The sequence below is a fragment of the Lutzomyia longipalpis genome, chromosome 4, assembly GCF_024334085.1.
Source record: "Lutzomyia longipalpis isolate SR_M1_2022 chromosome 4, ASM2433408v1".
NCBI classification, from domain to species: domain Eukaryota; kingdom Metazoa; phylum Arthropoda; class Insecta; order Diptera; family Psychodidae; genus Lutzomyia; species Lutzomyia longipalpis.
In genome coordinates, this window is record NC_074710.1 from 2,280,995 (window position 1) to 2,296,275 (window position 15,281).

At 34.3% G+C, this 15,281-nt stretch overlaps 1 protein-coding gene across 1 annotated transcript in view; it reads right to left on the minus strand.

The window, feature by feature from the left end:
* LOC129795447 (mediator of RNA polymerase II transcription subunit 1) overlaps positions 1 to 15,281 on the minus strand; it is a 1,235,552-nt gene that overhangs the window by 140,665 nt on the left and 1,079,606 nt on the right. The window lies entirely within an intron of this gene.

Genomic DNA, 15,281 nt, shown 5'->3' on the forward strand with positions numbered 1-15,281 from the left:
CTTTTGCAAGAAGTGGGGCAAAATACACACACACCCTTGGCTGGCGACACCGTGAGATTTATTACTCCAAAACGGACTTTATTGAATTACACAAATTCACATTTTGTTACTCCTTATGCTCTCAAGGATATTTCTGCAGGGTTGTTTTTTATTAAAAAAAAATGGATGAGTAAATCCTTTTGCTAAGAGGAGTTTTTTGTACTTTGAACTTAATAAAAAAATCGTTAAAATGAGAGCTTTTCTTACATAATGAAAAATAGTTTGAAATAGTTTGTCATAGAAATTGCAATTTTAGCAATATCTCTTGTCAAGTATTTAAGTAATTATTTTAGTTGAATCAACAATTAAAACAGGAACACCCTGTCCAACGATGAGAGGTCACAATTAATGCACATGTGCCGAAGTTCAGGTAAATAATTAAACACAAAGCTTAACCTCCCCCATTCAATATGTCGATACATAAATGGGCGATGAAGGTGGGGGATTTGTCTGCAATTTGCAAATTCAGCACGGCTGCAACGGCAACATTCAGCACTTTCCTGGACGAAACAACTAAAATGCTTTAACTTTAATTAAGTGGTCGAGGACCAAGTGAGTGAATGGTTGGATTTATTTATTTATTTCACTACAAAAACCTCCAAATGGGAGCTTTTTGAGAGTAAATTGGTTTGTAATTTTCACCAAGGATTTGATATTTTGTAAGAAATTGCAAATAAACGCGGAAAATTCATTCAGCAATTCGTCATTTCATCCAATCTGTTTCCTTCTTCTCTTCCGCAACTTTATTCCTTCGCAAACGGCTTTAGATTATTCTGTGGGTGACGTTGGTTGAATATTGAGGGGTAGTAAAAAGTTTTAGGTATTTTATGGTTATTTTTTTGAAGCTTTTCTTATATTTATTCATGAAAGAAAAATTCTATTTTATTCATAAATGAAAGAAGAGCCTTTAAAGATCCTGGTGGAAAAAAATTAGCCAAATAAAAAAAAGAAGAACAAAAAAGAATTTCGAAAAAATCATAAAAATTAGTTTGAATAGAGTTTTTAGGCTAATTTATCAAGCTTTTTTTCAAAATTTAATTCAAAGAAAGAATAACTTTACATAAAAGTTCAAATTCTTTATTTTATTTTAATTAATTGATTAAATTATTAAAAAAAATAATTCTAGAGTTTATTCTTTAAATAAAATTAACAATTATTTTGTTAATTCTTTCATTTAAAATATTTATAAGAAAAAAAAATGCTCCCACCTTTAAATTAGCCCAAAAAAAGAATAAAAAACAACCCAATAACTTTTTACTACCCCCAATAAATTGTTTCGTGTTGTGTAAATGGAATTGTCTTGCCTGAAAAATTGTCAGCAAATAAATTTTCACAAACACGCAAGTTGATGGCGGGATGGTTTTGTCGTTCGCATGTGTTTTCATTGTCTCAAATAAACGGAATGGAGGAACACAAACGATTTCGCATCAGGAAATCAATTTGGCGTAATTCTCTAACACCTCCCACGCGCTACTTTCGCTACATATAAGACATGCTATATGGAATCAGGTGCTGGATGGTTTCTAAGCTAACCACACGAGGTCATGCGAGAGTTTTTTCTGAGCCCTTTTTGGAGCTTTTCTGGAATTGTTTGGGAGTGGTTTGTAACGAAATGTGGGTTTGAGAGGAAGGAGTGGAAAAGCCCACCCCATCCCCCCGTGCCAGGGCCTATAAGGAGTGAAAAATGAGTACCTATATTAGTTTCGGATGCGGGGGAGATGTGTGGAGGAAGTTCCCAACAGAGGCACCAAGTGCGTCAATTTGTCAGGCAAGACAAGATGTGTGAAGCGGAAAAACAATATTTAGATATACCCGAAGCTTCCTCCCCCACTTCGTCAGAATATATTTTCAAAGGTGTCGAGAATATATCCAAGTCTAATTTTTCTCACAACAAAAAAGAAACACCCTCACCCATTTTTATTTATATGCTAATTCTTTCAGCTTTACCCATGGCAGATGCATTTCTCACAGATCTCCTTTTTGTGCGCTACCTCTTTGTCCATTTGGCACTTAAGATTGGGTGCAAAAAAAATCCCTTTAAAGGATTAAAAGGAATATACTCTCGCGTGTGCCCGGAATTTCTAATGAAGTGCCACTTTACAGCGTTTTTGCACTGCAGGAGGTACACAAATGTTACGAATTTTTGAGGAATTTCAAGCGAAAACTTTGACAAATTACGATTAAGAAAAAAGTATTGAGGAACATTAAAAATAATTAAGAAAATTAAAATAATTGGAAAGTTTTTGAAACACAATTTATTTTTTTATAATTCTAACGTTTGACATTTCTTCTGTCAAATGATTGACGATTTTTTTAATAGTGTTTGACGTTTTTTTTTAAAGTTCTGACATTTGACGTTTCTTTTGTAACTTTTGATCTTATTTTAATTAAGAAAATTAAAATAATAAGGAAATTGGAACATTTTTGAAGCATAATTTGGGATTTTTATTATATTTCTAACGTTTGACATTTCTTCTGTCAAATGATTGACGATTCTTTTAGAAGTATTTAATGTTTTTTTTAAAGTACTGACATTTGACATTTCTTTTGTAACGTTTTCAATCTTTGATGTTCCTTTCTAGGGTTTGATATTTTTTTAACGCTTTTAATAGAACATTTAATCTTAAGTTTGATATTTATTTTGTAACAATTGACGTCTCTTTTATAAATGTTTAACTTACCGTTTGATGTTTCTTTTCCAGCTTTTTGACGTTTAAATATAATATTTATATTAGGTAATATTTGACGTTTTTATGTGTACCTATATCATTTTAAGGATCAGGAATATTTAACATTTTAAATTAAATTTATTTCCAATAAATTTTTTAAGAAAAATTTAACAAAGTTCGATTCAGGCCATCCTTAACAAAATAATATAAACTCTTCCCCAACATAAAGGACATCATCATTTCTTCTAAAACATTTAATCGATCCTTCCTTTGTCTTTCGCACATTTTACCCTCTATGGACGACCGGGAGATTAAGTTGTGCTTAGAGGACCGAGAAAAAAGTCGAATATTTGATGAATTCACACAGTGTCATTAACTATGAGTTGGGAAGGGGGCGAGGGATGGGCAAAAAGTGGGACAAAGTGGATGTAAAGTAACCTCACAGAAGCATTAATTTAATTACATCTCCGTCATTTTTCCGCCCTCTTCTCGCCAGAGGCAGATGTAATCACTTGCTGGAAGTACATTTAGCACAATCACACTGTGCTGGTGCGCGGGGGCGGCGCGGGGTAGGTATGAAGGGAAAAAAATGCTTTGGAGATGCCTTTCATCTTGTGTGCAAGCTCCAAGCACAAGGGGATGGTTGCATTATTAAAACGACATATATATGGCGCGCACCCCTTATGCTACGGTTTCTGCCTTCGCATTCAATTTACACTACACACGGAAAGTGCTTTTGCTTTTGTAGCATTTCTGTAATTATGACAAAATGTAACATGCGACATACTGGTGTACGTGGAGGGATCAAAAACACTGAGAATTTGTTGCAATTTCGTGCGAACTTCTGATACAACAGGATTAACTCACTCTGCAGAAAGCCACCCCTGCCTATAAGGCGATACACCCTGCCTTCTTCCACCCCCCAACCACCCAGTTGAATCTTGGGGACTTTCGCAGGAAAACTCCTATATATGTATTGGGGAGAGACCATCATGGGGGTTGCAAAAGAAATTGCGATGGAAGAGAAAATCGGATTTTACAAGGAACGGGGAGAAAGTATATGAGAAATACAATATATGAGAGTACCAACATATAGCATAAATAAGAAATGAAAAGGGTCACCCATTGCGCGTATTACAGTAATCCATTTTCCTGCGCAAATAAGTCTAACAAGCGCTTCGGTGGCCTTTGACGTAGCCTCTGTCGTTATGCTCTCATTATAATCTCATTGTTATTTGAAAAATTTATTAAGGAAGAAGAAAGAAAAGAGAAAGTTTTTTTTTATTATGCACTGTGTGTGTTCTTTGACAATGCAATCGTTTTCTGTGATTCACAGAGGATGGGTTTGATTTAAGTAATCTGTAGATATGTATGTAAGTGATGTAAGTAATGCTACTATTTGCATAATTTCAGGGTGGATTTGGTAGTAAAATTATCTTTTTGAATTTAAACAATTGTTTTTTAACTGCTGCTGAATTTTGATGTAATATTCAGATTATGCTGTTTCTGTGTAAAAAGAAGCATTTTTACAGTATCCAGCGACGTTCTGACTAATTTTTTTTTATCTTGATTTTATTTTAATAAAAAAAAACTCTTCAACAAAATATTCAAAAAATTGAAAAATCTTTTAAATTCAGAGAGATTTTCACAATATGTTAAATTCTCGCAAAGAATAAAATGTAGATTTTGTATGAAATTTTCATCTACCTCCGCATAGGTACCTACATAATATTAAGCATTTCCACTTCCTCTGTATATAAACACCAAATTACCTCTTGCATTTTGTAATCCTCAGCAGCTGTATCACGGAATTACAAATTATTTCCAAATGAGCTTCCCATAAGGAACATCACACAAGCATTTTCGGGGGAGAGCTGATTTCAAAATAAATATGTGAAATTTATGAAATTCACAATTGTGCAAATTTGCCGTGTGGTTGTAGTTTTGCATTCTCATGAACGAACTTTTCTCTCATGAGCTTTACACACACCAACCCCCTTCCCTGAACCACCCCACACATGGTGCTTTTATATGAATCACAGCTGTTGTTTTATTCAATTTATATTATCCACTTTCTCTCGCATGTCTTGTGGCTTCGTTATCTTATCCCTCCCCCGCACTGTGTTTTGTCCCATCTCCCCATCATTTGTCTACCCACAAAAGAACGAGGGGGGAATGACAGACGTGACAGAAATTTAAACTGGGATTAAGGAAATTTCACCCATATTGTCTCTTTTGTGATGGACCTCTTTTTATTTTCCTCCAAAGTGAGAACTTTCTTGCAAAGGACTCATCAGCAGCTTTTCTCTTCTTCTTTTTTTTTTACTTTTCAGTTGATCATGTTGTAGCATTACCGTAACATTGTTTAAATTTTCCATGTATTTGAAGGAGTTATTTTGATTTTTTTAAGGTACTTAAGATCAGAAGATAAACTTAAAAAGCTTCTATTCAAGAGCCAGTGAAATTTTATTAGGTAGTTAATTTTCTTCATAGTCTGTAAATTGTGTTAGAATATTGGAAAAATTAATTGAAAAGAAAACAGAACAAATACACATAATAAACTTTGCAATGAAGCTCTGCCTTTTGAATATAACGTTTTACTCAAATCTTAACAAATAAATAATTAAACTGTCAATTCTTTACTTAAAAGTTCTTCCATTTTTTTTTTGTAAAGAAAATTCACTTTAATAACTCCTTAACTCTGAGCTTTCTGCTTGTACATAATTTTAAAGTTCCAAAATTTTGCAATAAAATTTGTGTGAAAATTCACCGGATGTGCTCATCTTTACATAGTTGAAGGAGTTATTAAATGGCTTGATTGATTATTAACAAGCTAATACACTTTCCTCAAAACTTTAGCTGTTTGCTTTCTCTGTCAAATTTCACCCCAAGATTGGTAAACATTTCCATGAAATCCTTCCTGCTTGTTGGGAGTTAATGTGCAAAAATTTTCAGCAAGGGTTGCCTTCAATCCCGGATGAATACGCTGTGAAACCCATCTAAATAATTAATACCCCAACTATGCATATACAGCCCAAATGTTATGTCAAGGGTTAGCTAATGAGATGACGAATATCTTCTCGTCTCTTGTAACCTTTATGAATATAGTTTACCGCTTAATCAAGCATCATAACTCTCCTACATAAATATGAAATGATAGTAAATGTTGCATTTTAATAAAGTGAGAGCTTTTCCTCTTTGACGATTAGTTTATGAAATTCAAATGCAGAAAAGGGGATGAAGGATAAAAAAACGTGGAGAGAAAATCAAAATGGAAGAATCCACATCCGGGAAATGCGTTTTAGATGGATTTTCCGTAAAGTGAGAAAATTTCCCTTTTTTTTCCTATAAGGTACATATCTATATACCTGAATACATATATACCTTCCTATGTACACAACCCCTAAAACAGCCAAATATATATTCACCTTTCCCGCCATGAAAAGTAATGTGAGATTTGCAATTCAAATACCATCCTTTTTCCCCGTCACCATCCCGTGTCCTTCATTCCACATTTTTGTTACTTAATCTCCACCCTTGTAGCGTGGATGCCCCCCCTCAACGTGCGCGCTCTATCTGCACATATTTATTTATATACGACACTTCCAATTGAATTCCGCATCCGAAACAAATAGATCTCTATGTCAGTATGCACTTGTGCATTTCAAATGCACACTATACTGCTGCACAAAGTTGCAATGCTTTTTTTTAGGGGGTAGGATGAGGATTTGCGGGGGCGCCGTTTTGTGTGTAAATTTCTACGCCAATAGATTGAATTATTACGGTGGAATTTCACGTCAAAGGCACGCCTGAAATATCGTGTAAATAAATATAAATTTTCGTGTAGAAAATATAATTTTCTTGTAAATAATTTGTGAGAATTGCAGGAAGAAATCTGTACTGAATGAGTCCTCAAAGGATAGTCCAATAAATTAAAAGAAATGTTAGTTTTTCCTATATAATTGTTTATCAAATAATGAAGAATGTCTGCACGTTTCTATTATTTAATAATAAAATAAAATAATTATTTGATTTTTTTCTTTTATATTTCTCGTCAGATCATCCCTTAGAAGGAAGAGAAGAGAATATCAAATCCATCCCCTCGCCCAATTATGCCAAATACAAAATCTTTCATAGCAATTCTGCCAAAACACGATTCCTCCATTAGCCCATGAAATAATCTCTCACCAATTTCGGGGCAAACATCATGTGCTGCAATCAAAAAGCATATTTGCAGCGCGAACAATGTGAATTAATCAGAATATGATCCCTCGCCGCATTAGTAGATGGGATATAGGAGAAAAGCGCAAAAGTATAAAACTTTAAGCTCCCGCCAGCAACATGCAGAGTGCGGTGGAAGCTTTTCCCATGGAGCAATTTCATGGCTATAATATTCAATTGATAATGAGGCATCATCCTCCCCGCACTAAACTCAAATGAAAATTACAGCTTTGGGGGTACTTTTGGAAATTTCTTCACTAAAATACACGAATTTTCACTCAATTGCACATGAATTGGGAATAAAATTGAAAATGTGTTTTTACCACAAAGTTTTATCACTCACGAAATTTCACAATTGGGGCAAAAGGAAAATTAATTATTGGAAAAGAATTTTCAGAGAATCGGTGAAGAACAGAAAGCTTTTTCTTTCAATAGTATTTTAAGTGAAGAAAAATTCGTGAAGATTTGATCTTTTACTGACCCTCTGTCCAAACAAAAAGAAAACATATTTCTAGATATTTTTACTTCATCATTAATCATAAAACTTTTTATAGTTTTTAACAATTTTCTTTGATAAAGTTTCTATCAAACTTTTACAACATTTTACCTTGAAATTCACCTGAGAAGTTCATTGACCAAAAATAATAACATTTTGGGTGACAAAAGAAGCTTTTCGCCCTTCATGTGTGATTTTGAGAGCCCCTGTAAGCAATGTTGTACATAAATTCCTTTTGTAGCTTAGGGAAAAATTTTACTACCAATTTTCCATTTTCATCCCCCACACACGGGGCTTAAAAGAAACCTCCCTGAAGTTCAACCCAATAAATATGAAGATTTCACTTTAGTGTTTTGTTGTATATTCTCCCCGTCCCAGCGTACAAGCGCACCGAAAGGGAATCTTATTTATAAATTTAATCCACAAGAGAGATGCCGAAAGAAAAGTTTTCGCAACAAAAACATGCGCCACTCATGAGGGACTTTTCCTCTCCATCTCCCAACCCACGCAAGAAAAAAAAATAAGAAAGCTCGAGAGCTTATGATGAAAAAGTGGCTTTTAAAGTTGTCTGATGTTTGGCAATTTCTTTAAGGAAGTTAAAAAAGCATACACAATGCAGGGAAAATCGCATTTTAATGCTCTGCAAAAGCTCAATCCCCTTCCGTTTACGTATGGAATTACCGCGATGAGAATCGTTAAAAGTTTTTATTGATGCTTCTTGTTCTATTTTCAAAAAGTTGTTAAATTTTAAAAGTTATAAAGCTTCTTTTTTTCCATTACGCTTAAACGATGATGGGTAAGGGTTGGAATTGAACACGTAAAGTATTTAATTTCCTAATAATTTTTTCTTAGTTCTTTCGTAGTGAGATAAGAATTTTTATGTGTTTGTTTAAAATATAAAAAGAAAATTAAGTGGTTCAACTTTTTCATTAGAAGTTAATATTAATTATTTCAAAAGTAAAAATTAAATGAAAACAAAAGGGAGACTTTTAAACGTTTATAAATGTATCAAACGTTAGAATAAGTGTCAAACGATGGGATAGAAAAGTGAAACAAATAAAAAGGAGTTTATCCATTTTCAAAAGCTTTTTATTTTCACTGTTTTCATATTTTTTTCTGCACTTCTTTTAATTTTTTTTAACTTAAAAAGTCATAATTTTCCTTAATTTTCATTGCCCAAAAAAAGTAAATTTTAGTACAAGAAGAAATCCTTCACATTTATTGCTTTCCTTGATGTATGATGAAATTTTATATTACGAAAGCTCCCCGCGCATGCCACAAATACTTGAGGTGCAGCTTTGAGTATTGGAGGATTTGTGGAAATCCTAATGTGTACTAAACCTCAACTTACCACCCGAGCTTTTAATTAGGAAATTAATTCTCCATCCTCTCACCCGTAATTAAGCTCCCCAACAGAGGAGGAACAAACACGAAATTTTGGAGAGTCTCTCACAACATATTTCGGATGAGGAAACTTTTTGAGTAAATTTCAAAACAAACCCCCCTGCGCCACTGATGTGGAAGCATCCAAGCACTTTGTATACACATTTCAATGTACTTCCAATATTGTTAGAGTGCCTTTTACCCCATGGAAGTACTGAAAACACAGAACCTCGCCATTTTCCCATATAATGAATAATGTTGGGAAAATTGCAAACAAGAGTTTTGCAAATTGTTTAAAGTGAAATTTTCTGCATACTCTCGCGGTGATAAAATTCCATGCAAAGTAAATTTTGGACTTGGCAGTGTGTCCGTATTTGATGGGGAAATGTTGCAACATAATCCGCATTCATCGCATGAGGGAGTGCGGTAGAGGTGCTACTGCAAAGGGAATTGCTAAATGTTTCACTATCTCATCAAATATTGCTATTTGAGTGGTCAATAATGGAAATCTCCTTAAGTGGTTCAGTTTCAAAAGCATTCTCCACAATCAATCCTGCTGGGATACACCCACATAGCGTATGCTACATAGATCTTTAGTTCAAAGCTTTCCTTCTCTCCTTAATGCATGAGTAAGTAATTCAAAATGTTCTCTCTGTGTATCACAAGTGATCTAAATGGCTTCATCATGAAATATTCAATCAAAATTCTACATTATAAAATCATTTTACATAATTTACAATCAATTATTAACTCATCTTGCCTAACTATGGACAATGCAGCAATGTTCTGTGAGGAATTCTTATGGTGCAGTCTTCATGAGAATTCACTCTAATTACTTGCAAATGTTAATATTGTGTGAGAATGTTAACTGCAAGGGCTGTATAGGTACACTGAAAAGAAAATTTATTAAAAGAAATTCTTGACTTTATAGAAGAAAATATTCAAATTAAAAAGAATTTTTTGAAACGTTTTTTATACAAACTTTTAATCATTTCTAAATCACTATAAAAGCTTTACCTATGCAAAATAAACTGCCTATGCCTTCGATATAGTTTTTCTCAGTGTTTCTGTATTATTAAAAGTTTGTCATGCGGCACTGTAACAACTATTTGCTGTAGCCGGTTGAAAGTCTAAATATTTTACGATGGGAAATTAAACGCCTGAGGAAAATTAACAAGTTTGTCGGTTGGGCATTTCAGGAAAATATTCTCCTTGTTTTCATTTCATTTTCAATTTGTATTTCAACAGCACATGCATCAGCCAAATTGACCGAAACTAAAATTTTAACACAAAGTAATTGATTATTTGTTTCAAGGCGATATATTTTTTTAAAAGGATTTTTTCTTTATATAGGTACATATATAATTTTATTTGAAGATTATTCCTTTGGTAATTAACAATTCATTTTTAGCGTAGTATTTTATGCAATCAAGTAAATGAAGAAAAATTAAATTTAAGTGCATCCTCTTTCCACATTCATTTCATTGCATTGTGCAAAAACAATTTTCACGAAGAAAAATTCAATGAAATGCGAGTCCTTTAAATTTCCACGAAATTTCTGGGGGGTAAAATAAAATGTTAAATTTGGGAAAGTGGCGCGATATTTGCAGGTGAGTTTGTAAAAGAGATGGGGGTGAGTAGTCAGAATAGAGAGGAAGGAATATTGCTGAGTTTAGTGTAAATATGAATAAACATTTTGGCTCTACCTATTGTGAATATTCTGGCAAATTTTCACCAAATATTTCCACAATTGCATGCAAATATTCACTCAACACTGAGTGTAGTACATCCGGGGGGATGAATCCTTCCGATTTATACCAAATATCCGGCGGCAACGATTTATATATGAATGGACGCGTGAAAAGGATTGCAAAATGCAAGATTTCTGCTGCATCAATGTGCGGTATAAATGGTGATGAATCAAATGTACTCACCTCCTGGGAATTTAGTCAAAAGGATCAATTCCCAAATACTATGTATAATATACACCACATGTATATGTATTTGTGCACTGGGGAAGGCTTTTTCGAGGGTGGAAGCTCTGAAAGCTCAATCAGCAGTGAAGGCATTTGCATATTACTCGACCACTCAACAAATCAATTAAGTAATTACTGGGCCTTACTCTCCCTTAGTCCATGGCTCATACAGATAAGCGATCTTGCACATTAGTGCAGACATGTAATTTCAGAATTGAATTACTGCTATATATACGTACTTACCTACAATATATATTACTCAAAATTATATACAGCTAAGGGTATGAGATGGGTGGTGAATGATGCCCTTTTGCAATACGATACCTTCGAATTATTCCCAATAAGCAATTTATATTGCAATTAAGTTTCAATTAATCCTTCTCATGCACTCCCTCTGTAGTCCCCAAAGGTCTCCAAATTAGCCAGACGATCATAATTTTTTGTCATAAAAAAAAGTTTTCCATGGAGGAAAGTCCAGACGTAACAACTGGAACAATTTGCCGTGTAGTCTGTATAAAATTCCCTTGCTCCACCCACATAGAAATGGTTGTAAGTGAATTTTAACTAAAAAGAGAAACTTAACTCTCAATAAAGTCAAAAAGGAACTTTCACTGGGTGAGTCAAAACTCCCTTAAAAGACTCGAAATTGGGTAGACATGCTCAAATTACCATGAGGAAGGTCGGAGTGTAATTGTATAAAAGTTTCATGTGCATAAGGAATCTTTTCTCTCTTTTAAGCTTCCTGGGTGAATTTCTTTGTAGTTTTATAGTTAATTTTTCCTTGAAGAAAAAAAAGCTCCAAGAATGGGAAACTCTTTGCATTTTTTTCCATGTACTACCTCTCACAAGGTGGTGTGGAAGTAGTGCAGTAGCATGGGGAATTGATGGAAGAAATTGGAGAAGTTTGAGAGATGGATAAACAATAAATTGCAATATATTTTTCATTTTCACATCGTGGTGGAAGTGAGAAAAATGTCGCAATCTTGGGGAGAAATGGAAGATATTTCCAACAATTTATTTTCCATGACATGTCCCACGTTGCCTTTCCACGAATCTTTCACCTTTGTAACGCTAATGGATGAATGTAAGATGAAATAGAATGCAAATAATGTACAAAATTTATATTTTTTTATGGTGTCAGTTTTCATTAAAATCTTTTTCTTTTTTACTAATTTATTTTACAAAAAAAAAGTGAAATTGTATATTCATACGAGAAATTGGTTATAGCGGTTATAGCACCCAAGACACACTACTACCATAAAATTTTAGGTTTACAATAAATTAATTATTAATAGAAATGGTAAAAATGTCATCATGAACAGCATAAATATTCAATGAATTTAAACTGAATAAAAGTAACAAAAAAACTTTATTAAAAAAGAATTTTTGCGTTTTTCTTTTAATATTTTATGGCACAAAATGTGCCTTGGCTAAGAAAGTCTAAAAGTAAATATCTTTCCGTATTTTTAAACATTTTTCAAATGAAGTCATAAAAAACATAGAATTTGCAAAGAATTGAGAATATTTTTCAGAAAATCAAATAAATGTTTTTTTTTCAACGAATTTCAATAAACTGAAAATTTTAAAGAACTTTGTAATTGCAAAAATTACAGCCTCCGTTTCTATAAATTTTTCCATTTTCCTTTACTAAAATAAAAAAGGAGTTCATACAGCTAACAAGGGCCAAGTACCTAATTCAAAAAAAAAAAAACGAAGAAAACAATTTTTACCCAATCAGTCTTGCATGAACTCCTTTAAATTGTTAAAGAAATTCTTCAACCAGCTATTTGCAATAGGATTCTTTTAAATAAAAAGAAACAACATTTTCATGAAAATCTCGCCTTGTTCCTGCTATTGGTTCACCCAAAATACATATGTGTGAGATTGTCCTCTAAGATAGAGATATTCAGCACTTTATCCAGATTTTGCCCGAGACTCCCTTTTCGCATCTTACATCTGTGTTGAGATCTTTGACTCAGCTGTTAGAAAGTTTTACATATTCTGGAGCAAAGAGCATAGATTCTCATGTTGTCCTCTCAAAGGGTGTTTGTGCAGAGACCCTTTGAGTATTTTTCCACATACATGTACTATGTATATTCCATCCGATAGAGGCTTTTCCCGGGCAAAAGCTTCCACAATGGTATGGAGTAGATTTGTGGGTGGTAAGCAGCATCGTAAGAGATTATGTAGATTGATGATTCCGATTATGGGGTACAAATGGAACTTTATATGTGGAAGTTCCTCCGGCATACTCGGCAACAATGGTCCACAGCAAATTCATCCCTCTCGTGCACAGGCACAAAACTAATGTGCTGGGGCGAAAAGTTATTTCTGATAAACAAGAAAATTCATTGGGAATTTATCTCTCGGAATTCTTTCGATGCTTTTAAAACCCTCCCCCAGGGCCCACCTCATACCCACTACGGGGGTCTTCTCGATGGGAGTTAATCCGGTGAATTGGATTTTCCCCACCAGCACTTTTAGGTGTCGTAAAGATGTGGAGTGATTTGAAGGGGTGGGTGGTGGGATATAGAAAATGAAGCACTGTCAATTTTCTTATCCCCACACTCACCCGGCACTTTGGTGGGGATAATTTGATGGAAAGACTCGCCCCATAAAAGATACCCCATTCGCACCCCCTTCAATTCAGGTGGAGCTTTCCTTAAAGAGCTTTGCACCCTCCGTCACCTTCGAAAGCTCCTTTTCCTCCATTCACATCGATGCTCACCTTGTCACGTCTCTCCACCTGAATTTCCATTGAATTTCCCTCAAGAATTCCTTGGGTTCTCTCTCTTCCTCTCTTCCCCATTCCTTCCCCCAACTTTTTTTTGGTATCAGCATTCCTTCTCGTCGAAAATTCGATGGCTATATATTCATTAATTAATTACAGAAAGAAATCGCCATGGAAAATTTCATTAGTGATAATGGATTTCCAATTTTTCAGGGGGTTGTGCGATCACGGGGAGACAAAAAGCAGCCCCCTGCTGAAAAATATCACCAAAGTCCTTCTTTTGAAATCTTCTAATTGACAAATGACGTAAGTAATGCTTACAAAAAGACTAAATTGGGGGGTAAATTCACATAGGTATTTATTAGGGATATGCGGATTATTTAAGGGTGGTACCTGTATGTATGTACAGTACACCTCTTCATGCGTCTCTGAAGAATAAAAGAACTTTTTAAGCCAAACTTTAAAGCTTTTAAGCAAACAGTGAAGCCAAAAACTGCGATGAAACTTTAAGTTTTTGACTCAAAAAGTAGCATAAAAAAGCTCAATCTACACCTAGATTTTCTTACGATTTTTCCGCAATAAATTCTTATAAAAAAATCCAACAATATTGTTCGTGATAAAGTGATGAAGAGTGAAGCTTTCAAGTTAATTTAGCGAAGCTTTTTAGGGTGCAAATTTTCATTCTAGCTTCAAATACGGTGCAAAAGCCAAAACGAAGAGAGAATTTTGTTAAATAAGCTACAACAAGGATACTTCTGCTGGGTACTTTGTGGGTGTATGCGGGGAAGCTTATGGAAGGCTGCATTAGGGTTGCGTGGATGAAAAGCTCTAGCTGGAGCGTTGAGTGTTTGATAAGGAAAAAGCTTCTTGTGTATGTTGTGCTCCCGCATGCATATTGTTGCACCAAAGTGGATGATTATGCAAACATATTGAAAGCTCATTACTATCCCAATTTAATTTAATGAAAAACCCTCATCTATGAACCACGTAAATATATCAACACTTCAGCTTAGCACTAAACTTGACTCCACGTTGAGGAATTTATAGTAATAAGCATAAAAGCTAGCAGAGGAGTATTAATTTGCTATTTTTTGTTACTTTTGATGCAATATTTAAGCAGAAAGAAAAAAAAACTTTTAAAGTCTCCTCCGCTTTCTTCTCATGACTTTCAATGAGGCAATTTTGGGAGCCCCTTGAGCTTTGTTTGCCACCACCAAATTAATTGGCTCACCCCTTTGGCTTTCTACAAAAAGTTCTTATCTTTAAACTTTTTTTTCATGTGATTTTTCCGCCTTAGCGATAAGGGGATGGAAAAAATGTCGACAAAAGTTCCTCAATTTCTAATGTCATTAAATCCCCCCTTCGTGAGGCTCGATTTGAACCATCTTCAGCTTGTCGCAGTTGTATGTTTGCTGGCATGCCCAGAGACACTAAAGCATCCCCATTTGCTTTCTTATCTTCACACAGAGGGGACGTGTCGTCTCTTCTCTTCCAACGGGGAAGCTTTCACTGCTCAGAATGACAATAAATGCCACAGGGAACGCAAAAATGGTGTTAAAATTCTCAAGAAAGACGCATTGAAAGAATTTCCACCAAATGTATGAAAATGATGAAATAAAGAAAGGCGAGAAAGTTCTCTTTTTTTTCTTTGAGGAGGGTTTTCATTTAAACCATTTACATTGAAACAAATCATAAATTGAATTGTATACGATTCGAATAAGACATAAAGAATGAAGAACAAAGAATAAGGTTCTTTCATGTAGAAA